The sequence below is a fragment of the Lagopus leucura genome, unplaced genomic scaffold (assembly GCF_019238085.1).
Source record: "Lagopus leucura isolate 7727_CA_CO unplaced genomic scaffold, USGS_WTPT01 Super-Scaffold_1, whole genome shotgun sequence".
Lineage (NCBI taxonomy): Eukaryota > Metazoa > Chordata > Aves > Galliformes > Phasianidae > Lagopus > Lagopus leucura.
The window spans coordinates 21874644-21900580 of record NW_024962250.1 but is presented as its reverse complement, the minus strand read 5'-3'; the positions used below and the strand labels follow the sequence as shown (position 1 = coordinate 21900580).

Sequence of the window (25937 nt, the reverse complement as noted above, 5' to 3'; positions counted from 1 at the left end):
AGAGGGATCTGGGCAGTCTGGATCAAAGGCTGAGGCCAGTGGGATGAAGTTTAGCAAGGCCAAGTGCCAGGTCCTGCACTTTGGTCACAACAACCTCATGCAGCACTACAGGATTGGGGCAGAGTAGCTGGAAGACTGTGTGGAAGAAATGGACTTGGGGGGTGTTAGCTGATGATCAACTAAACATGAGTCAGCAGTGTGTCCGAGTAGCCAAGGACAATGGTATCCTGGCTTGTATCAGAAATAGCGTAGCCAGCAGGGGCAAGGAAGTGATCATCCATCTGTGCTCAGCAGTGGTCAGGCTGCACCTTGAGTACTGTTTGGTTTTGGGCTCCTCACTACAGAAAAGATGTTGAGGCCCTGGAGTGTGTGCAGAGAAAGGTAATTAAGCTGGTGAGGAGCCTGCGGCACAAATCTTAAGAAGAGTGGCTGAGGGAACTGGGGTTGTTCAGTCTAGAGAAGAGGAGGCTCATGAGAGACCTTACTGCTCTCTACAACTACCTGGAAGGAGGTTGTGGTGAGGGTGAGCCCCTTCTCCTACATAACTAGTGATAGGACTAGGGGGGATGGCCTCAAGTTGCACCAGGGGAGATACAGGATTTCACATTAGGAGAAATTTCTTCCCTGAAAGAGTAGTCAGGCACTGGAACAGGCTGCCCAGGGGAATGCTTGAGTCACCACCCATGGAGATGTTCAAGAAATGTTTAGATGTTGTACTGAGGGACATGGTTTAGTGAGGAAGGATTGTTGATAGGTGAACAGTTGGACTGTGGATCATCTTGGAGGTCTTTTCCGGCCTTGGTGATTCTGTGATTCCGTAATTCTAATTTGCTTGTCTGCATTGCTCTAGATCCCTCATTATCCACACGGGTTGCAAATAAGCTATTTCTCTTCTTCCCTGCAGGCTACCTGGTAGAAATCAATATGAGGTGATGAGGGAAATGAAAACAGTGCCAAGGAAATCTCAGTAGATCCAAGTAGTAAATATGTCTGCTTTTTTTTTTTTTTTTTTTACTTCTCTTTGCTTCCACGAATTTGCAGATTCAATGGAGAGAAAAGATTGAAAATACTCAGGGGCTTTGGATGAAACTCAGGAAAGATGGGGAACAGACAAACAAGCACATGAAGATGTAAGATGTATGAAGGAGAAAGAACTGTATGTCAAGGCTATTGGGAGGTCTTTATAGTAAGATATCCCATTAGAAGATTTCAGGTGATTGAGCAAAACCCTTTTGCAACCAAAACAACTGTTTGAACAACCAGAATCTTAAGCTTGTTTGTGGCCCTTGCCAAAGAACTGCAGCACCATCCTGTCTTTCACATTACAGATATGTGTTTATGTCCCTTACTCTGTTTTTGTTCTTCCTGTGAATTTGAATTCACAGAGGTGAGGCCACAGTTGATCCTGTTGTATATACTTGTGCTACTTTCCTGGCAGTAACCCTATATTCCCACAGTGGTTATCACTGGGGTCAGTGACCCTTGCAACTACTTTGTGCCCTTTATCCTTGCCTTCATTCCACTGTAATGGCCCCACCACTGATTTAATAGCGTTAATGCTTTAAGCCTTTACCAAATCGTTCTACTCCCATTGGCCCTCCTTTTTCATCTTAATTTGGCTGGAAGAAATGGCAGCTCTTTCTTGCTGCTTGCTAATGAACCTAGAGCATGCAGGAAGAATGGCCCCATAAAGACTTCTGTAAGCTCAGTTCAGACCAGTACCTGACTAGAGCAACTTTACAGTTGGCTATGAAAATAGTGTGCTTGTGACGGAAAACAAAGTCTACTAGGGTCTCTCTGAATGAATACTTTTTCTTAGATATGTTCATTTTCTGAAATCTGCTGAATTATTTTGTGATTTACATATTTTTTTGTTTCACATATGATTAAACCCGGACTCTGAGAAACCTTGTCAGAGGAAAACAAGTATCTTTGGATTTTAGGATGGCCAGTATCCAAGAAGTCAGGATTTTTCTATGGGATACTGCAAATATTTGCAGGGACAGTATTTATCTGGGATCTTCCACATACTGGTGCTGTAGCAGATATAGGACTGAATCTTTGCCAGAAGTGCACTTATTAATTCACAGAGTGAAAGAGTTCCAACGGGAGAGACTGTTCCCAAAAGAAATTACACCAATCAAGACATTTTGCATTGCTGGGGGAGAGCCAAGTTTAAGTCTTCAATCTAGAAAGATAGACCAGAAACTTTAACCCAGATCTCTAACATCCACATAGGTCTCCTTCTACATGCAGGCTTCTGTATTGCCAGCTGCAAATTAGGGATCCTTTCCTGGCAAGTGTTTTGTAAATACAGTGTGGTCCTTCAGAACATTTCTATTTCAACAAAAGGAGTATTTCCCAACAAAGATGGTTATGCCAAGGAGAGAGTTGGGGGAAAAAAAAGCCATGAGTGGTTATATGGATAAGGTGCTGACAAGAAGACAAAGAAGGAGATGTTAGGGAGATAATTAGCTAGTTGCCAAGCACAGGCAGGCTTGTGACAGCTTCTTAAGATGTGCTTCTGTTCTGAGTTCTTGCAGGTGTCTTCTATACTTAAGCTACAGTGTGGCAAATGCAGGAAGTTTACTTAGGGTCATGGAGGGAATTGGAAGGTTTGCATTCTCTCTTGAATGCTAATATATTCCTACAGAAGGCCACACATCCTTCTCTTGGCTGTTTCCTTTCTGTGTGGAGGGAGAATGTTGATTGATGTGTTGTGCTTTCATGTATAGATATGAGCTTTGAGTTTTGGACTGCGTAGAAGCAAGTACTGCCATTATGTTTGCTCTGCTTTTTCTGTTTTCAGTGCTGTTGTTTTGGAGCAGCTCCTAAAGACGTTTGTTTCAGATACGTGGTCACTTCCCATCTCTGCTAATTTGAACCAGGGCTGCTAATTAATGCTATCAAGAGATATCTCACTAGATTACTAATTCACCACCTTCTACTTCTAGAATTATTATGGTGCTCGATAGTAACTGGAAGGGTTCATTCTTTCCAGACACTTGGTATTGCTTGATCTAAATACAAGACCATTTCTATATCACCAGTTTTCATCCAGCTCCTGTACTGCTTGAAAAGCATTCTCAAAAAGCTGTCTGGCCTTTGGAGTGAGTTTGACCTACTCTATTGCCAATGGACATCTGGATTAGAATTACAGCTGGCATTGACTGGTCCCCTTGACAGCTGTGTTGGTTTAAAAAAAAAGCCAGGGCTTAATCAGACTATTAGGTAATTAGAAACATCTGCTGTCATGTATACCTCAAGAGTCTAAAGAAATGGATGCAAAGAATCCTCTTGCACTCCAAGAAATAATAACTCCAGAGCAGCAAGTGTGACTTAGAAAATATTTCCTTTTCCCTGAGAAACACCCCTGGGGATATTGCAGGATTTTGCTGAGGTTTCTGAGCACCTGCTTTGTGCTCCTGGTGGGTCTTGTAAGGCCAGGATGCCTACCGGAGGCATAGACCTTTCTGTGGCTTTTTCACCATCCACACAATGTTTCCACTGTACACTCTTCTATTTCTGATTGAGGAAACAGAGGCAGTATAGCTGGAATTCCAGAATGTAGACAAGATGGTTGGACTGGCCGCTATATGCAGCTTATGTTTCTCCAGATCGCTCTTTACAGCTTTCGAAGAAGTGGTCAGTCAGTGATATGCTGCAGTTTTTGCAAAACAGCTGTGCAGAATTGTTGGAAAAATTTTGAGCATACCAATCTTATTTCCTGACTCCAATTTTAGATCATATAGAGCAGAATAATTCAGTTAGAGATCTTTATGTCCAACTACCTGAACAATTCAGGGCCAACCAAAAGTTGTCCAAATGCCTCTTGAACTCTGATAAGCATGAGGCATCAGCCACCTCTTGGGAAGTCTGTTGCAGTTTGACCACTCTCACAATAAAAAACCTTTCCTTACATACATTTTGAACCTCCTCTGGCACATCTTCATGCTGTTTCCACATGTCTTGTCATTGGTTCCCAGAGAGATCATCTCCCTCTTCATTTCCCCTGGAAGGGGAATATAGCCTAAAGCTTAAGCTGAAATTTAAAGTCTCTTCTGTCTATTCTCCAAATTGAGCACAGAAGAACAGATGATTTTTTTTAAGTCAGAAAATCTGACATTGAAATTATTCTAAGGAAGGAAAGAGGAGTGGAGATCGATCACAGCATCTGTATTCTACCTTTTCAGTGTTGTCAGTTTCTTTTGGTGAGCAACAACAATTTTTTCTGTTCCCTCTCTTGTCCATTTCTCTCTGGAGAAAATGCAGAAGATTCACAGCTGTGCTTATGGTCTTAGAGTACTTTGAAATCAACATAGTAAAGTGAAGCTGTATTTTCTTTAAATGTTTCTTCTTAGTGAAGACTTCTGAAGACCTTAGCAAAGATCTTTGTAAAGCAGAGTATGTATCTTGCTTGCTGCTTGTTTAATTGAGAAGAAATTTACTTAAAAATGTGAGAAATAGTGCTGACCCAAGAATGGCCCTAGGACACATTTTCCAGAAAAGCAAATTATGGCATTGAATAGTGCTTTTCTTCTGTTATGAGTTAGGGTGTCTATAGTTTTTGACTGTATCTATTAAGCAAGGTATTGGCTATTGAAATGGAATAGCTTTTTCCTATCCTGAGTTCCTGCTGGATCATTTTTTTTCTTCTCTATCCCACAGTCCTTGTGCTATCAGATCAGTGCAGTGCCCTGAGGAGAGAAGTTTATTTTCCTATTTGAGACACTTCCAGCCCAGTTGCTGCTTTTTAAAGGCAGTTGAAATGGTCTATAAATCATATATTGCATGGAGTCTTCATCAGTTATGTGTTTTATTAACACTCACTGTCCCTAGTGTGTTCTCAGCTTTATAAAGAGACTACAGATGTTATACTATTGATATAGGTTGGTTTGCTTAGCAACAGGGATTAATACGTGAGTGTAAGAACCAATATATTAGTTTAGCAAAAGGAATCCATAAGTGATAGTTGTAAAATTTTCTATTTCAGCTTTAGTGGGTGAACAGTCTTGTTTTTCCTCAATTTTGCACTGGGAGCATAATACAGTACTTCTATCTTCTGCCTTGAAGATTTTGCCTTATGAGAAGTACTGGAGTCACAATAGAACACTTTCATCTTTTGCCTCAAAACATGCAGACATTTTCCTTGGGTACCACGTACGTTGTTTTTAAAAAGCGTCTCACTGTGGCTTAATAAGCAGTGGAAATCTTCCAAACTGGGGAAAAGTGAATGAAAATGAGTCGGAGGTTTCAGTGATGAAGGTGTGGTGAAAAAAGGGGAAGAAGTAGGTGGGCACTCGACCATCCTAGATACCAGTGAGCCCAAAGGCACATTTTCACATATCTATGAGACCTTGGAAAAGAGTGAATATGTGTGCCAAAGTACTGCATATGTATGTCTGAACTGTATAAGTGTAGAACCTGACTCTGAGAGGATGTCAAGTTTCCTGGTGTGCATCATGAGGAATAAAGGAACACCGCTTTCTAAAACCACATTGGAGTTAGAGAGTTTGCTTCCTGGGTTTTGGATGACGCTGTAGATACTAAGGATGGAATTGGTCTTAAACTGTTCAATGTGGTTGTTTCCTCCCCACTTCCTGTTAGTTTCAAGGGCTCCTTGTTCCTGAAAAACATGTTAATTCCATCGCCTCCTCTTTGATGTCTAACTATTTTGACAGTAGTTTTCTACCTCAGTCAGTCCTGTGCTACTTTTATTTCCTATGCTGATGATTTTGACTGAAATACAAGCTCTTAATGGATTTCTCCAAAGGGAAGACTTCACACTTTGTATCACCTCAGTATGATTATCCTTTTTGTTGTTACAGTAACCTATGAAACATTATTTGTACTTTAATTGGTGATCTATAACAGGGGAGTTAAACAGTTTTTTGGACTGTAGTTCAAGCAGGTAATTGAACAATGAAAATCCAATGGGAGACTCTGACCTTTGATGAGCTCCTTATAAAAGGTTGTTGTTGGTATAACTTGCCTTCAGCACTTACAGGAACACAATGTCAAAGCTTACCAGATCTCAGGTTTCCAGTTTAGAGAAAAGATGAAACTGTATTTATTAATGGTATATCTAAATCAACCAAGCAAGGCAGAGGAGTTCATGGAGCTAGCCTGAGGAGTCAATGTCAGAGATGGAGCATTGCAACTGCTGATTTTGCGCAGCCGATGTGCCTCCAGTATAGAAAGTGTGTAATCCTCTGTCTTGTCTCTGTGGGGTGGTGTTGACAGCACTAGCAAATGGCTGAGTTCCCAACAGACTGCTAGTGGGGGGCCTTTAGGTAGGTAAAATCTGATTCATCCGACCCTATGGAAGCTAACTGCGAGCTGAAAGATTTGCTGATTGCGTTGTTAGCTATGTTGTATCTCACTATGATAGGGCTTAAAATATAATCTTAATACACCTGATCCTCAGAAGTACTACCAAGCAACACTGAGCAACATCACTCCTTGTACACACAGATTCTTTTTCTCACATGGATCTTGATGATTTCCTCTCATTCTCAATTCTCACTGTTGACTGTCACATATCATTTCAAGAGCTAACCCCATCTCTGACTGCAGCTATTCGTTATCGGCCCCTTTGCCTTTACCACTTCCATTTGTAATTTAAACACCCTAATTTAATAGGTTTGTCTCATTATTTTGATTAATCATATTAACTCATATTAATTAAGAGATGGATTTAGGTAATGACAGAGGTTAATGGAGTCAGTTTTCACTTTCCCCTGGTTTTTCAGGGGAGGGGGCGCACAGGGGTAGGAGCAGAAAATAAAAAGAGAGTAAGAGGAGGAAAAAAAAAAAAAAAAAAAAAAAAACTATTGGGGGGGAAATCTCAGTTAGCAATCAGAAATTCCCTGCTAATTGAATGTCTGATTTTATTAATGATGAAATTTATAAAGGTCCTTAAGAAAAGAAAAGAATTTAGCCAGTTCAGCAGTTAAGTGTGAATATTAACTAACTCTGAGATAAAAGGTAAAATATCCATTTTCTTTTCTTTTCTCTACTTCTTTAAATAAAAAGCTCTCTTTGACACTTCATCCCATTAGAGCTTTAGCTTCCTTTGCCATCCATTTCTTTGCCTTCTGTGATTCTGTGATTTCTAAATGGCTGGAGACTGTGCAGAGAATCTAATGTCCTGGATGGTTTAAGAAATGCTGACCTTGGAGGGCAGGAAGTTAATACATGGATCATCATAGTGCCTATTTTCCTTGATGTTTGCTTTCTGATGATGCTTTGATAAGTGAAAGAAGGATTCCAGCTCTGCCCTACGCTCTGTCTCTGCTCTATCATACTTGTTTCCCTGAGGCTCAAACCGAACTGCAAACAGTATTGGATTCATGCTGAATCTTGTGTTGGTGCTGTGGGCTGCATTTCCATCACGACAAAGCGTGGTGAATCCTTTGCTCATTGAGGTTCCTCCGTGACAGAGTCTCATGATAATCACTCCCAGGCATGCCTATCAGCAACTGCTCCTTATTTGTCTCTTTTTACTTGCTTGTACCAGCACTATATAAGCATAAAATGTCATTTGAGGAAGGGAACTCTTTGTAACTCCGCTGCCCCCACCCAAATGAATACATAAGGGCCAGTCAATGGAAAGCTCTTTTATCCTCTGCTCCATGGCAGTTCAACTGCCCTGCTTGAATGAATTTTTGTAGTTGAAGCTGGTTGATAGTTAGTTTTCAGGTAGGTGTGCAAGACCTCAGAGTAAGCAGCTAATTTTTCTTCATACCAGAAAAGAAGATTTTAGTGATAATAGTAACATTCCTATACACAAAATGAAGTAACATAACCATACAGGAAGAAAAACAGGTGTTCAAACCTGATATTAATAAATATAAGAGAGTTTATATAAACTATTTTGAATCCAAATAAAAAAAGAAATTCAAACGAAGTTGTTTTGTGAACAAACTTGAAAAATAGGCAACTTGTATTTGTAAATACCATTGCAGTAAATGTTGCTGATGAAATGCAGTACCCGTAGCTGACTTGTGAAGGGTAGCCAGTAAGTTTGTAAGATCATGGTCTAGCTTGAAGTGTAGTGTATTATCAGCCCCAAGATCATTTGGCTGTAAATTACAGTTTTTTATATCCAGTCTATATCTTCCCCCCATTTTAATTTGAAACTGTTTTCCCTTGTTCTGTCAAACAGATCCTGCTAAAAACCGTCCCCTTATTTCTTATAGCCCCACTTTAGATGCTGAAAGGCCGCTCTCAGGTCTCCCTCCCCTCTCTTCTCCAGACTGGACGGCCTCAACTCTGTCAGCCTGACCTCACAGGGGAGATGTTCCATCCTTTAGATTATTTTTGTGGCCCTTCTCTGAATGCACTCCAATAGGTCTGTGTCTCTCCATTACTGATGACTCTACATTTGCTGTACTCCAGGAGAAATCTCACCAGCACAGAGTAGAGAGAGTAGCAGGGAGATTAGCTCCCTCGTCCTGCTGATCGCACTTCTTTTGATGCAGCCCAGGATACAGTTGGCTTTCTGGGCTATGAGAGTGTATTGCTGGTTCATGTCCAGCTTCTTATCCACCACTACCCCCAGGTTTTTTTTCAGTAGGGCTTTGCTCCATCCTTTTGTCCCATGGTTTGTATTGATAGTGAGGGTTTCCACAACCCAGTACACAACTTTGCACTTGATTTGCTGAACCTCATGAGTTTCACCTGGGCCCACTCTTTGAGCCTGTCTAGATCTATCTGAATGGCATTCCATCCCTCGGCCGTGTTGATCTCACCATACAGTTTGATGTCCTCTGCAAACTTGAGGGTGCACTTGATCCCACTGACAATTTAGTTGTTGAAGATATTGAAGAATGTTTGTCCAGTACTGACCCCTGAGGGATACTTGTCACTGATCTACATCTGGACATGGAGCCGTTGACCACCACTCTCTGGGTACAATCTCACAACCTGTTCCTTATCTGTCAAACAGTCCACACACACACACACACACACACACACACACACACACACACACAAAATAAATAAAAATCCATATCTTTCTAATTTGGAGAGGTGAATGTTGGGCAGGTCAAAGGCCTCACTGAAGTCCAGACAGATGTTAACAGCGGCTCTTACCTTGTCCATTATGCACCACTGTAGGAGGTCACTTTGTTGGTCAGGCAAGGCCTGCCTTTAATGAAGCCACGCTTGTATGTATCTCTTAACTATCCAGATTTCTTGACTTCAGTACAATTCCTTTCTTTCAGCTACCTTAAGCTAAAGTTTGCTATGCTTTTATGTGAGTTTTTAATTTCATCCAACTAGCATCTTACCTAACTTGTCTGCCACTCAGATGAAATTTTAATATGAATTTCAGAGGATGATTACTTTTTGGTAATCTGTGATTAAAATAGCAGAAGTCTACAATGGAATTTTTCCATAATCAGTGTATCAGAATGAATGAATGAAACAAATTTCAGTTGAAGAGGCGCTAGAACAGCTGAAATCTGATAAGTCTGGCTGACCTCTTTATGACTTTGATGAGAACATCAGAAACCAATTTTGCTTTTGCAATGATGTTTTGTAACAGGAAAAAAATCAACCGTGCTCTATGATTGTTAGCAACTAGAATGTTCATGGTCTGCTTCTAAGATGTTAAATGACTATAAAATTAATAACTGTTTGCTTTACCTTCGCTTAATATAAGCGTAAGTCAGTTAGGCGATGGTTTCTCTGCAGAATCACGTTGACCTGAGCAGTAGAGAACCATGAGTTTGAAAGATCCGTTTCATGTTCTTTATGTGGTATCTTTTCACTCGCACATGGAAGTGAAAACCTGTAGGAAAAGTACGAGATTCAAAGAAAGAATTCTGGGAACTTATCACTTAAGAGACCTGAGAAATGGATGACTAGAAGCTGCAAAATAAAGCCTGGGATTGTAAGACGGCCAGTGAAATCTCAGTACATTATGAATTAGAACAGTATGACAGCGTGTTTTGTTTTCAGGAAATTATGGTCTCAATTGAGTAAGTAAGGCTTCTCAGACTTTTTGGAGTTACCCTGCACAACTGTATCTCTACATGTCTGCCTCTCTACATGGGAGTATTCCTAGAACTCTAGGCTCTGAAATCCCACTTTCCCATGAGGTATCCTTGAGTTATTTTATTAAAAACATGCAAAACTTCTTCCTGTAAAGAAAACCTTGAGCTGATAGAATGTAAAAGCTCAGAAAATGTAAAAGCCAGATAAGAAAACACATACGCATGCATTTACATACATATATATTTAGGAGACAATAATGCTACATGATATTTTAAGATAGTTTGGTGATTATGTTGCAACCTGACTTAATTTTGTAACCTTACATTTTACAAATCTGTTGATTTCAGTGAAGGTTCAAATGGAAGACAGCAAACACCATTTTATTGCAGAAACGGAGGCAAGCTGGACTGTTCCTTTTTTGAAATTTTTACTGAATAGTCTTTGAATTCATTTTTGCCTAAAAGGAAGAATTTAGTATAAGAGTTTGATTTTACTATTTATGGCTTTTTTTTCCCCCCCCCATATTCCTCCACTTAAGTTTGTTTAAATTAGTAGTAGGCAAATAGCTAGAGGTTTATATATTGCCTGGAAGTACTAAATAGGCAAAATCTTATGATAATTTTACTCTCTGACTATTAAAAAGGCAGGGAGGAATAAGAGACAAATCGCATAGAATTGATATTTCTCTCTTTCTGGGGAGAGGAAAAGAAAAGAAAAGAAAAGAAAAGAAAAGAAAAGAAAAGAAAAGAAAAGAAAAGAAAAGAAAAGAAAAGAAAAGAAAAGAAAAGAAAAGAAAAGAAAAGAAAAGAAAAGAAAAAAGCCACTGTGGTTTAATTCTAATATTACCTGTGTTGAATTTATAGCAGGTAAAAGTCAGTGGAGGAGTTCCTTCACCATGTACAGTAGCATAAGGTTAGGAAGGAGTCCTGTATGTTAAAACACTGTGTGTAAGTAAATACACACTTCTGGGTACACTGAATCTCTTTGTCTGTGCATATTCAAGTGCATATATTTCACAGCTCCTGTCTGCATCATTCACTTCCAAAACCAGCATGCATTCATTTTCATAACTTTTTCTTCTACTACAATATTAATGGGACTATCAATGGGAAGGGACAAGAGAAGCATTTTTAATGTTTATCTGACAGTTGCAAATTTCACTTGAGGTTGTTTACTGGGATCTGATTGTTGGCAAAGAGGAGTAGGGAAGGCAGCAAGATGAATGGGATCACGGGAAGAAGAGATGTATTTGTAGGCCCTCTTAGTAACATCTAAGAGTAATAAAAAGTCCTGTCTTATTCCTCCTTTACTAAGGCTTAAGTTTTAAACAGTAAAAAATGAGAGATTGTTTTAATTAACTTCTGTCTAATCCAGGCAGCCTGTTTAAACTGAAATATTTTGCATTTAGGTATATGAAAATTAGGTGAAGGTCTTTGTGTGTATATGTTCATTAGTTCCTTTATGGGAAAAGATGGTTGGATGTGAGGGAGAGTTTGCAGACTTGCAGATGAACTTGTAATGTGATGTCAACTGCTTTTGACGTTCAGTTCTGGGACTATATGGAGGGGAGCTTATTTCTTATGGGAAGAGTTGAAGCTTCTCCCAGTTTTGCTTTGCAGTTTTACAGCCCCTGAGTTTTATAGATCTGGATGTTGTGCCTCCAATTTTTTCATCACTGCAAACATTTTTCTTTCAACAAGAAAAAAAAAAGAAGAAGAAAGCAACAACCAATGGTCTTGAAGTTCTGCTTCTTTGTCCTTTTAGTTTGTGCTTTGAAATGTTTATCTTTAGGTCTCATTTTTTTCAACCAGAAATGCAGAAAGACTAACTGTTTTGATGTTTCAGTTTTGAGTTTTTTCATAACTGCACAGTGTTACCAGCCAGTCTTTAAGAACAGAATCAAATATTGATAAACTGTAGACTACACAGTGTTGTGTTCAATCTCACCTTGTCTATCACAGGTGGCTGCAGAAATAGAAATGTTTCAAAACTAGGTAGCTAGCTGAGCTATTTGGGAAAATGGGCTGTTCTAACTGAGGAAACAGTTGTAGAAGAGTATGTGACTGTGAGGAGTAGGTTTAATTTTCCATGCAAAATGAAATCCAAAATAATTGCTATGTAGATTTGAATTGCTAGATACAGTTCTTGAATTCTTCTCTCCCTGTTTTTCTCAATAGGCCTGAGTCTTTTGGTGAATTAAATCTTCATTGATGAATCTTGTCTGGCACAGCTGAGAAGCCTTGATGATGACTTAAACCACTCCTATGAAGCACCATGGCAGTTCTTTTCTTTTCAAGTGAAAAATAGTAATTTTCCACAGGAAGCAGGTATGTTCCACAGCATTTTAATTATGTAAATGTAACTGATTTGGGGGAAGAATGGGAAGAACTTCCAGTTTTCAGTATGTAAAAAAATAATTGTCACAAGAAATGAATTCTTACTGTGTTTTGAAATACCAGAGTAAGGGAACACTAAATCTGGGAAGTGTCATTCATAAAACCCTTGGAATGGAAATCAAGCTGCAAAATGGTGTTCTTAGTTGTAATGGGTGGTTTCTAACATTTGCTACCTAGAGAGAGGCAAAGGTATCAGCAGAGACTGAACCTGGTGATTCCACTTACTGTTTATTAATTACCAGCACTCATTTCTATTCAGTGTCAAGTTTGGGTTAATTACAGTAAGGTTGCTTTCAATTGTTAGGTTACTTTCTTTGTTAATTACTGTTGGGTATTCCCTGTTGTCACTGCCCTCAGCCCTGTTTATTTCCTGCAAAATCCAAATTCACACTGAGACTAAGGAAGTGTGGATCTATACTTTATTAAAAAGTCAGTGTAGCAGCCTTGTTGCACTTCTATTGTCTAAGGCTTTCTCTGCATTTTTAACCAGAAGAATGTAGGTTGAGAGCATCCCTGTCCGCATGTCTCTGCTATGCTACTTCACACAACAGGCAGTGCAGTCTTAGCATACCTCCACGTGCAACTCTTCTCCTGCAGAACCTCTGCTGGCTGTCTTCAGAGCAGGAATCTCTGCATACAAGTCCTGTGCTTTCATTTAATACTATTTGGGTAGTATCATCTCATTTACTGACCAACTGACTGATGGAGCCAAAACCTACAGATTGGCCATTGGACCCCAGTTTTTCAAAGTGTGACAGCCTTAGCAAGCTACCATCATAAAAGTAGCATCAGCAAGCCCTTTATCTCTTGTAAGCAACTTGTCTACCTTCTTACTTCTAGATCATTGCATCTATCTAAACTGAATCCTCTTAGATGGATTTAGTGTGTCCTTTTGTCATTAATATGGCCATGCTGCACGTAAGACAGCCTCGTATATTGGGCTAACCATTAAATTTAAAGCCCAGAATTTACGTGTTTAAAAACACCTGGCAGGGAAATAAAATGATCAGTATTTAGAAAAAGCAAGTATCCTGTATCACAGTTGTGAGACACGAAAGGAAGCAACTATAAGGGGAGATTCACTACACTCCTATTTTCAGAAATTCTAAATAAATGTAAATTATTGTCACCAGTGAGTTAAGTTGGCAATATTCAGATGTATTCCTCTGATTTGCATGGTTGGGAAAGGAAGAAATTTTGGAGCATAGTAAAGTTTTTCCAGAAACCACAAGCTTCTTTTCCCTGTCTGCTTGGAGAAAATGTAAATGTGTTTCCTGGTGATTGTCCAGATGATAGCCTCGTCGGCATTCCACCAAACGGCCACCTGTCTGCCTGTAATAAATGATGGCTATAAAGTGAAGTGATTGCAGCTGTGATACAGCCAGAGGCATTTGTTTATATTCTTATAATATGTATCAGATTGAATAGAAATTATCACTTACAATTGACAAATGGAGAGTGGAGATAGTTGGTGGGTATGAGAAAGCTCAGCCGGAGCTGGGCCAGCTGCAAACTTTCTTTGGTGAGGGCTGCAGAATGCAGGTGTTGAGCCAGCCAGTGATTAATGGTGTGGCTGGATGCTCACTTGTGTTAATGATCCACATGTCTTTGGATCGCAGCACATGGTCCAGAAAGTTGCTTCTCAGAAAGGAGCCCAGTGAGTAGAATCTGCAATTTTGAGGTTGGCATGTGTAAGTAAGTAAATGGTGGCCAGATTAGAGAAGTATTCCTGAGTATTTCATCAGGAGAAAAGTATTGTTCTGTAGTGTTATCCCTCAGTGTCTAAGTAGTGTACAAAACCAGGACTGCTGAATCTAATCAGAGCATCCCTGACTAGATGCATTATATATTATTATAACAATATGCTGTTAATTAAGCAGGGGAAATGTCTGTTCCTTAGACCTCTTTCTGACCATAAGAGTGGCTTATATTACTAGTTTCCTGAATTACTGTGAACGGCTTTTATTTGTCTCTGTGTAGACACAGAACTTTCTTTTCTACACTGAGAATCTGACTATGTCCAAGTAAAAAAAAAACTTCGGAACTGATCACTGGAAAGATCTGTACACTGCAGATTTGTAAACAAGCTAAATGTTTTAGATTACCAACAGCATTTATCCCTTTGCTAAGTCTTGAGAGAGAAACTGGAGCCGAAGAAAACTCTCGGACCAAAGATGGAAAAGGAAGACAAGCAATACCATCACTACTCTTGACATAAATTTGAAAGTAGACTGAACAAATCTCTAGAAGCTACGCAGCTGGTAGATGTGGTAATCTAAGTGCCCTGCACAAACTGTTTGTCTTTTTAAAAAGTCTACATGTGAAAAACTGTATCTGTGGGTATCTGTAGTGACATGCCAATTCTTTTTTGTTGTCTGAAGCTAGTTGGAAGTGGAGACACTGAAAGAAATCTAGTAGGAGTGACTAAGGAAGCAAAGTGCAAGCAGCAGGAGTGTTGTAGTTCATATCAGTTCCATCTGTTGAGCGTGTGTCCCATTTTGGTATGAAACAATAAAGGTAGTATCAAAGTCCGCAGATGTTTTGGAGAAGAAAAAATATGGGATATGCAGCAAGCTATAGCATAGAGTTAAACATCCTCTTACCCAATTTTTCCTTTCTGAAAATGTTCCACCATGAGTGTTTTGTGTGTCTATAGAATACAGAGCTGATTTGAATGGAAGCTCAAAATGAGCAAGGCCTAACACATAGCTTCTGCCAGAAGTGAGAATAGATTCTGTTGTTAGCTGTCTTTTTGCTCATCTTTCTGTTTTCTGAAGTGCTGGCTAGTACCTGGAGAGGCAAACTATCCTCTAATTTTTTGCAGTCTTGCCCTAAATATATCTTTTCAGCTTGGTAGAAAACATATGTCCCAAATCTTTGAGAATTTGAACTCCTGCTGATTGGTAAGTTCAGGGAGTGCTGCCACTCAATCCTGTGCAAGGACTTTCAACTTGGAAAGAAGTGCTCTCTTAATTACCTGCTCAGAAACTGCGTTACTATGAGGAAGAGAGTTAAACGTGAGTTGGATAATTGAAAACACTAAAAAAAAAAAAAAAAACGTCAATTTTATCAATTTCTTCTAATTCATTAGCCCCAGTGATGGCTGTTACGTTTGGTTTCCTTGTCAGCAGAAGAAGCCATTGGATGAACTCATTTTTCTTGTGCTGCTAACATCTAAAAGGCAAATGATGCTTTGTCTGACTTCCATGGGATGACAAACTGTTCTGTCTGCAGATCCACTGGCTTTGGCTTACTTTCTTGTCTTACATTTCATTCCACATCATGCATTTGTGCAGTGAGAAAGCTTCTTGCCAGAGATCTGGCTTAGAACGTGCTATTCTGCTCACTGATGCCTGGTCTTGCTAGGACAGACAGTTCCTTACAAAAGTTCATGAATCATAAATGCATGATGTGATCAGTACAACTCTCCTGTATTGAAATTTCAACAAACAGCTTGCCCAAGCAAGTAGGAGGTTGAGCTGGGTACATACATGCACTGCAAGTCCTGCTGTGTCTATCGGTACATTGCTTTCAGGTGTTTTGTGACCAGATGCTGGCACTCTAAATCTCTAGAACAGTAGTTTAGATGTGTTTCTGTTTGTGAAGCATTGTTCAACAGTAGGAAATGATTTTTATCCCTTTGTTCAGAATGATGTGTTTGCTTTAGCTTTAATGTCACAGCAGTGGTTTGTATTCCTGGTTCTGCTACTGAGAACTCAATATTGGTCTCAGTTACAGTTTTCAATGGGGCAGTGATGCCTTCTGAAACTATTCCAAAATCTTCAGGCATGTAAACAATGATTTGTGAGGAAAAAAACCTACTAGTCTTAATGAGAAAAGAGTAACTCAAAAATCCCTGTCCTGGTTTCTTATTAGTTTTGCATTTCAGAAAGTTGAATTGTCCATGTAAAGCTTATAAATGCAGAGCTTTGACACTTATTTTTAATCTAAAAGTGCTCTCTGTAAGAAAAAGCTGTTTATTACTGTAGCTTTACCATAACTTCTTTATCTATTACATTCACCAGCTCTTGTCCTCATTTAATCTAAAGGAGCATAGGACCAAGTTCTGAGGGGGAATGTATGGCAGGCTGCATTTATCTGTTAATGTCTGGTACTGGGAAGAGAGGAGGTACTTGTAACTTTGCTTAGTGCCTAAATGCCACTTTATCGTGGTATCATAAATAAAGTCTAGTTGGCAGGTCCTGATGCCTATAAAAACAAACAAACAAAAAAACACCCCCAAAAACACGTAACAAAATGGGAAACCTTTCCTGTTCTTCAGTGAGTCACCTCCTGATGGAACATAAGTGCTCTGAAGCTCACTGCTGTTGCATTTTTCTGACTGGTATTTAATTAATTACATAGTTTCTGCAGTTTCAGTGTAGCCATGCTTACTTGCTAAACTCAGTAGCGTCCTGTATGTTCTTACTTTGTTCTCTTGTAATTGAAATTGAAAGTATCTAATGTCATGTTCATTTATGATCACTTATTTTCATTCATTTGAGCTAAAGGAACATTTAATATGAAGTAGAAATAGATAACAGGCAGTGAGAGCATATCTCAACAGTATAGGGTGCTAAATTTATTAAACACTGTGAACTCAAATTAGTAAAGTTTCAGAAGATACTAAAGACCGTGAGCTATATTGATTATGTGGCTGAACCATGGATATTTTTATACGTGCAAAGGATTTCCTTTCCACAGAATCACAGAATTGCAGGAGCTGGAAGGGACCTCGAGATCATCAAATCCAACCCCCCCGCCAAAGCAGGTTCCCTACAATAGGTCACACGGGTAGGCAATCCAAACATGTAATTTCATATGTTCAGAGAAGGCATCTCCACAACCACTCTGAGCAACCTATTGCAGTGCTCCTTCACCCTTAGCATAAAGACATTCTTCCACATATTTGTACAGAAGCTCCTACGTTCAAATTTTAGCCCATTACTCGAGAAGAGCCTGGCCTCATCCATTTGCCTCTTTCCTTCCTTCCTTTAGATATTTATAGACATTGATCAGATCCCCTTTGTCTTTTTTTTTTCCCCAGGCTGAACAGACCCAGGTTACTAAGCTTTTTCTAGTACTGGAAATGCTCCAGGCCTTTATTAATAATCTTAGTGGCCCTCCACTGAACTCCTTCTAGGAGATCCCTGTCTTTTTTGTACTGGGGAGCCCAGAACTGGACGCAGTAGTCTAAATGTGGCTATGTAGTTATTCCTTCCCAAAGTATAAGGACTGGCTGCACCCCTAAACCTCTGCAAAAAGAGTGGATTGGTTTGGGGGAAGGTGTTTTTAATTTGCATTTAGTTCTCACTGCTCTGGTCTGTTAGTAATAGGGAATAAACTATAGTAGCCTCTCTACACACAGTCTGTTGTGCCCATGATGGTAACTGGCAAATGAGCTCCGTGTTGTTACTGTATCTTCTCTTCTTTTGAGGAGAAGGAGGAAAGGAGTGCAGTGATGGAGGCCAGAGGAGCTGAGCATGGTTCCTCTGCGTGCTTCCTGGAGGAAAGTGTCTCACCTCTGCTTTTGACTGGTGAAACTTGCAGTTCTTGTCCTCTTTTTTTGTCACGACAGAATCCATGGGATCTATAGCAGTCTGAAGCAACTGTAAAAATTTGAACAAAAATCTGTGTAGTGTGGTGTCCCGTTAGATAATAGCTCTATTGCACGCTTCTGGGAAGAACATCAGAACATCAGTGTTTGGTTCTTGAAATGTGTGCGGAAGTGTAACCAAAATACCTATCGACAGCACTTCTCCTTCTTTCCCCAAAGACCCTGCATAGATGTGATGGCAGTTCCCCCCAGAGTATATGAGTGCTGCCACTGCTCTGGATTGCTGGATAGGTATGAGAGATGTAACTTCTCTGGATGTGTCCTATGACAGTACAACTCAACATACCTGTGCATAGTCATGCTCTGGAGCTGACTAGTGACAGTGATAATTACTTTCCCTGTAGGTTTCTGCTAAGGAACCACTATGTGCTTTATATGGGTCAGTGAATTAAGTGTCCAATGTGGCATCAGTTTCTTTCATTATACTTGTTCTAAGAGGATGAAGGAAACTAAGCATTGTGATGGGAAGTGAAAACAACTAGTTGGAGCTACATACAGACCAGTCAGCTTTGTCCACTAAGCAGAAGTGAAATTTGCTAAGAGATTGATAGATTTTGGATCCTGACTTGCAACTGCCAGCTCACACCATTAGGCAGTGCTTGCTTTTCTCTTTGCCTATTTCCTCTTCACTTTAGTTCTTTCTTATGCCATCTGAACCAATTCCAAGAAGAGAGAGATAAGAACACAGTAATTTGGGGTAAGAATCTTTCCTCTGCACTCTCACTCCCCACTCCCATTCCTGTCCATACAAGATTGATAATGAAACCAATACCTTTCACCAGCGTAATTTTCATATTTAATGAGCGTGACTCAAAAACTATTACATTAATTAGTCAAATCCCACAAATCGTTAATGGTGCACGCGGTAATTAATATTGTATTCAATTAAAAGCTGACCTGTTTCAGGTGCCTTCCCCTGGTTTGGGGGGCTCTTTGAAGATAGCGTATGTTTCAGTGCCTGAGGCCAAGACTTTTATTTTGTTCCAGTGGTGGGCAAGCAGATATTCTTTTCTGTTTTGTTTTTGGTTGTTTTTTTTTTCCCACCATGAACATATGCTGGTTTCTCCCCCCGCCTCCATCTCCAAACGTGCTGCTATCACTATACAGACAACCTGCTTGCTGTGATTTATGGGCTAGTGCAGTGCGGGGCTCACAGACTGGAAAATTTCCAGTTTACACAAGAATTCCCTGAAAAATGAGCTTGGTTAATTTATTTCTTTCATTAACAAGTTCGAACTGTGAGATACTCTGAAACCCACTACCCTCCCCTTCACAAACCCCGAGAAGCTCAAAAGGCCCTTGTTCAGCTTCCAGAGGGCCCCAGTTCACTCCTTTATTAGCTGTGGGCAAAAAGTGTATGACTGAAACTTATTTCTGAAGTTTCTTTATACAATTTGTTTCTTTGTTTGTTTGTTACTCATGTGAAGGGGAAGGATGGAGGCCCTAGATCCTAATATTAATATTTCTGGCCTGTTTTAGTGGTCTTGTTGCTTTATCCTGCTGAAGCCTGTGGTTTTGCTGCTCACTGGGTCTGCGAGAGCAGGGTGCAGTCCTTGAACTAAGCCTTGTTTTAGATGCTCCCTCCTGTTCAGCTGTGGTTCACTGGCTGCTTAAGATCCACAGAGCGTATCCAGTACTTTCCTGTTCTGTTTCCTCCTGTTCAGTGGAAGGTGATGAGTTGTATGTAGGTCTGGTCCTGACGCTCCTGTGCGCTGCTGATTTGGGCACCACTGGGTACAGTGACCTTGCTACTGGGAGTTGTTACCTCTCATCCAGAGCTATATTAACAACTCAGTTTTGCATTTCCTTCCAACAGTTATGTCTGTTTTCAAGCGCTCCATAATGTGTCTGTTGCATGCTGCATGGGTTGGAATATGCTTCACAGACCTTGTTGTAACTCCCTCCTGTTTTCCTATGTTCTGCCATGCAAAGAACCAATACTGAATATAGCCTGAAATCTTCTCACTAATGTTGAAAAAAGAGAAGTTATTATCACTCCTTTGTCTCACAACAATTGTCGTTAGATGCTTGTTAAAACAGTAATCATGGTGAAATCATCCTGCGTGCTTCTGAACAGTATTGTATCTGCTGATACAATTGTATCTGCTGAATATTGTATCTGAAAATCAAAGGATTTTCCACCATAATGGAAACTCTCTAAACTACTCTCTGTGATTCTGTATCCATAATGTATTATTTTCCCCTACTGATAGATATGTATCCATACCAAATTTCTGCAGAACAGGAGGAAAAATATGCTCATGTCCTGAAAATATGCTAATGCTACTAAGAGTTTTTGAATAAGAAACACAAGAATTTTAATTGAGATTTTTTTCTCCTGAGCTAGGTCATTTTTTTTAAGGAAATAAGAAAGGCTTTGAAGCCAAATAGCATAGATACTTTGTAAATACCTATTATTCACCTGTAAATCAATAGAATGTTCTGAGGAGGAGTTTTATTTGGTGACATTAAAAACTTTTATGGCAAATCCAGTAACAGTATCCACATATTGATGCCTATTTGTTAGTGCAGCTAAAATGTTCCTCTATTTATGTAGTATTTAACAAATTTATGATGTGTTTAAGTGGACCTCAAAAAACAAAACAAAACAAAACCAAAACAATCTTTCTAGTGAATGTTTGGCTCCTGTATAGTGACAGTGAGCCTCCTGATGGTGGGATTGCTTCTTGCAGTTGCCATGTGTGGTGCTCTTGCAAGCATTTTGAGGAATCTCTACACTACACTACTCTGCACTACAAGTTAAAAACTAGTTAGTGTGGGTAATGCAGCCATGCAGTGCTTGTCTCTTGTTTTTTTGTTGTTGTTGTTCTGTTTTGCTTTCAGTAAAACAATTGTTTGTTTTCAGGAAAACAATTTGTTCAACAATTTTCAGGAACTGTTACTGTATTAAATATCTGGAAATTGCCAACTGAGTAAAGTTATCCCTCTGCGTATTTTTCTATTGGAAGGGTAGGTATCAAGTTGCTAGAATGGAGATCACTGTGCAAATGAAGGAGTGACTAGAAGTGCTGATATTAAATCTTGTTTTAAGCTTCTGAGCCCCTACTCCTCTGTTTTCACTGGGGTCTGAAAACTTTAATGAGACCCAGCAGGAGTCAGTGGGCTGGGCATGTTCTGCCCTCCTGGCTGCGCACTGCAGGTCGCTGCTGTGGCTGGCACTGCATGGCAGTGAGCACCCTGCGCCTGGGTGAGTGCTGACAAACGTGATCTCCCACAGGAGCATGGTGAGCATCCCGTGATTCTGAGGTAGCAAGGGTCAGGCAAAATTTACTTGCACGTTATTCTTTCTTATTCCTGCCATTGCTCTTAACTATGCAAACTGAGAGTAGACTGTTCAAAAAGACTAGGGAGAAACTGACTCTAGGTCTTTTGTAGAAAGCTGCTTGAACTCACTGATTGGTTTAAAACAGTATAGGCCATATTCTTGTGCAATTTTTTTTTTTTTTTTTTTGCAAGTACCTTGACAAGCATATTGCTATGTACAAACACAATCCTCTGAGAAGTTGTAGAAATAAATGCTGTGCATATTCAAGCAAGAGGGAAAGAAAGAGCATACCTGCTAACTCCTGACTACCTCTTTAACGTAACATAGGCAGTTCTTAGACAGCTAGTTGGGTTGCTAGTTGTGCCCTCTGTTCTTTTAAGAGCAGTTTGGAGTTTGCTGGCAAAACAAGTGAGCACTTCCCACATGTTTACATTGTGTAATGCTATGATAATCTTAGTCATATAGACTAAAATGATTTGTGTTGACAAGGTAAGCAGATTTTGACTTGAACTGATGACTTACCTTGCTTCTTTCCATTACTGTCCTGAACCATGTGGTTAAGAAAACCAAGTGGATTTCCTGTTATTTTCAGGAGCTGGAGTTGTCCCCAGAGAAACTGGTGATGTTCACTAAGGAAAGTCAGAGCAGAGCGAAGTAAAGTGCAAACTGAGACTGAGTTCCTTTCTTTTCTCCAGGGACTAAAGTTAATCAGGTTGCATGTGGAATTCTCTTGGTGCATAGCTATGCAGTCACTGAGTATCTGGCAGTTGTTTTTCTCCCATCATTAGGAAATTTATTGTGCTTAAGTGAAGGAAAGTCTGATTTGCTGGGGGAATATACATGAAAATGTGCAAACTTCTTAATAGGAAAACCAGAACAATTCTCTAACTCTTGGCTACTGCAGTTAAGTAGTCTCAATCTAAATTATTTAGGTGAACTCAAATTCTTTTGATTGTGTTATGTCGAGTATGCAAGACAAGGCAGCTAAACCATGAGAAGAAACCTTGGCATGATTATTGCTTGATAAACTTTGGATGAAAGAAGAGAAAGGGTCCTTTACATTTGAACTTCTTCTCCTTCTAAGGTAGAAAGAAATGAAAGTATAAGTTGGGAAATGTATCTTATGCCTCTGATTCATAGGACAGTTCCACTCCTTTAACATAATGTGCAAATGACAACAAATTCAAGTGAAAGCAATTGACTATCTCCTGAGAGTACAAAAATACGTGATTCAGCTCTTCGGCCTGGAAAAATCATACTTCTAGGTCAGAAGTCATTGGAGTAGTACATCTCTCTCTATATATTTTTTCTTTCTCTTTAGTTTGTCAAAGTACTGCCTGTTGAGAATGTGATTTTGCTGAGGAACTCATTTGGAGGCTAGATGAAAACAATCTGGATACATATACATTTTATTATTTAGAATCTTTATCAATTAGTAAACTACAAGGGAACGAGGTTGATATGTCTATAAAAAGGAGAAGGAATGAAAAACATCACCCTGGGATATGGTACATTCTGCAGCAGTTATCCATCTCACCTGTTCGCAAATACAATGCTATTCTTAGCAGCTCTATCACAGGTTCCTTCCAGAGGCTCCAACCACATACAACTAATATACAGTTCTTAGTTTTCAGACCTCATCCTTTGGAAAGGCAGCTGCAATTTAAAAATGGTTCACATTTGAATTTTTCAATTCTAGCTTTTTCCTTAACTCAATTTGCTTTGATGTTCCTTTTCATATGAATTTTTCTTTTAAATAGATCCTGTATCTGTCGAATTCTAGCCAGCATGATACTGCTAATTTGTGCCCTTTTCAGACAAGTCTTTCAGAAACCTGTGTTTCCTCACTGCTTCTAGGGAAGATGGCTTCTTCCCTGGCATGATAATATCATGCTGAGTGCATTGTTGATCTTCTGGGGGAATTTCTTTGGCATAATCAGTGCTGTAAACCTGCCTCTAATGAGTCTATACTGACAGACACAAATACAGGTACGGCTGCTAAAATCTGGTCCTTCACAACTACAAGGAGACTGACTGAGATCATAATGTTCCTGTTACTAGTTAACTATTTCCATCAGAGCAACACTACACTTGAAGAACTTAAGGCAACAGGTTGCTAGTACTATCTTTCTGTGCAGGCTCCAGCCATTTGTTCCCTGGCTGCTTATAAAGCACAGTTCATTTTATCTGAGTCTTCTTCATTGTTTCTGTGTGTTATAGCCCTTTGCCTGTTGTCTACTAAATCTTCTAGCCTTGAGCCCAGAGATCTTTCATTCACATTTATTTTTCTTTCCAAAGGCTAAATGAGTATCTCCTTGGCTAATGTCCAATTTGTAGCTACCCAGAAGCCTCTTGATTTGAGAGGCAATAGAGTACTTGTTTTATTTCATTTCTGGTGTATCTTACTTCTAATCTTGTGTACAGGGACATTGTCTTGACTTTAAATCAAGTTGCCAGCAGTCCAAGTTCTGGCCTGATGGAAGATGCCTGAATTCACTCTACCTGTGAACGTTCATGTACACCATCATAACATTTACATCTAAAGTTATCTTTCCATTTTTCTTCCAGTTGAAGCTCCTTTCCTATCATTCTGTTGCACTTCTATCATACCCTGGAGCAGCTTCTGTTATTTCATTATGTGCTTCTCTGGGACAGAAGCAGAATTCCTCTTCTGCTTGGTATTGAAGTCACCTGTTTGGAACTGAGCCACAGTTGTCAAGAAGAGACCAGTAGCTGTGGTCCAAAGCACATGTGGTTCTGTCTGTTCAAACAAACGTTTTTCTTGTTTACAAAGAAGATCCATAAAGCTTTTTCTTAAATACAGCCAGGACAAATGAAAAATAGGATTTTCTGTCCTGATAAGACAGCTAATGTCAAACCAGATCAAATCTCTCATCTTCCTCCTGAAGCTCTCTCAATTTGCTTCATGATTACTTTTAGCTTCTGCTGCATATGTCTCCACCAATTTGTGCTGTTACTGTTGTGTTTCATTTCTCTAGGAGACCAAAGCAAGAAACTCAGATTTGAAAGATTTTTTGTTACCCATTGTCTTGGATGGAACATCTAGAGGCGGCAAATGCGGCAGTGTCTAGGACTAGACTTGTAAACAAATGTTTCAGCAGCCTCAAGCACAGTGTGATGTTTAACTATCTTTAACTATCTAAGAACTGTTTTGATACCATAAAGATGACAATTTTCGTGTGACCCCCATTTAATCAGTAACAGTTGCATTAAAGAGCCAAACACTTTGCTTTCGGAATGTGAATATCTTTCAGAAAGCAGAAAACACCTGTTCTTTTCCATTCACATGCAGTTACTATTCATGCATAAGGCAGGCAGTTGTGAACTCTGAGTATGTGTCTCTGTGTATATATGTGTGTGTGTGTCTCCATTCCTAGTACAGGAAGAAAATCCAACAATATTTCACCCAAATGAGAAATGTTATTCTGCAGATTAAAGCCATGCAGGGCCTGGTTTTGTCTTTATTTATGCCTTTCTATTTCCTTCTCTGCTGACATGGGTGCACATGCCGGGAAGCACTGAAGGACATAATTGGCGTTGTGAAAAATTATTGGGAAGCCAGAACGTTCCCTTGCAGTGATCCCCCCCTTCTCTTTCCCATCTGTCACCATCTAATGTGACAAAGTTTTTATCGGGCATTGAGGCAGAGGAGATTAAAAGTAAATACTGCAATCAGGAAGCAGCTGGGGGGAAAATGTAACACATTTCACACTAAGCTGAACAGCTCATCAACTTAGCCTTGTATATCTACGGCGGATGAGAGGGAGGGAGGGAGGGCTGCAGGGGGATGGTGTAGCGCAACATGCTTCTCCGCACTGGGAGGCTGAAGAGGATCATGTGTTTTCTTATACAAATAGGATTCATGCTTTCTGACACTTGCTTTGGGAAAAAAAAAAAAAAAAGAAACAAAAAAAAAACCAAAAAACCAATCAGGAGCACAATAGTTTTCCACTTGGTCTTGTAACAAACTCATGTAAAATACTGTTTCCTCATGCCCTGATTTACATTTTTTAGTTCTCCCTATATGCTTTAGTGTTTGTCCTACGTAGTGCCATACCTGCATGTAGCTCTGGCTCCTGTTGCACAACCTTTGGGAAACGTTTGTTGGCTAAATGGAAGCCATTGTGTACAGACAGATACAATGATGTTGTAGGCTTGTGAAGCTGAATACTGCAATCTTTGGATCACACTGTGCTAACCATTGTCATATTTTGTGTAAACTGATCTGCTTGGAAAGACCAGAAAACTTGAAAATTTTATTTTATTCAAGCCATGTTGCTTTATTTTATTTTAGTGCATAAAAGTGAAGGTATTTGAGCACTACCTGTTACTACTCTTCCAAAGCTTTTAAAAGTCAGTGCTTTCATTTGCAAAATATTGGCTGTATCTTCTTATCTTTTGACAACAGTCATATGATGTGAGCTCAGTGCTGGTGATCAAAGTGTAGGCTGATGCTTGTGGGTGGCTGTCAGAATACTCTCTTTATCCTTGGGATAGATAAAGCTATGCAAGTTGATATAGGCTTCCTTGGTATCCCTGCCTTTCTGAATGTGACTTCTACAGAAGGAATGGATTCTCCTAGACTGGAAAGGATCTCAGTCTCTAGCATTTGTTT

The 25937-nt window shown here is 39.6% G+C and overlaps 1 long non-coding RNA gene across 4 annotated transcripts in view; it reads left to right on the top strand.

The window, feature by feature from the left end:
• Positions 1-25937, top strand: part of LOC122176623 — a 157842-nt gene that overhangs the window by 38186 nt on the left and 93719 nt on the right. For all 4 annotated transcript variants that reach the window (XR_006177803.1, XR_006177810.1, XR_006177814.1 and 1 more), the window contains exon 2: positions 12180-12329. This is a non-coding gene — a long non-coding RNA (uncharacterized LOC122176623). The remainder of the gene's footprint in view (positions 1-12179; positions 12330-25937) is intronic.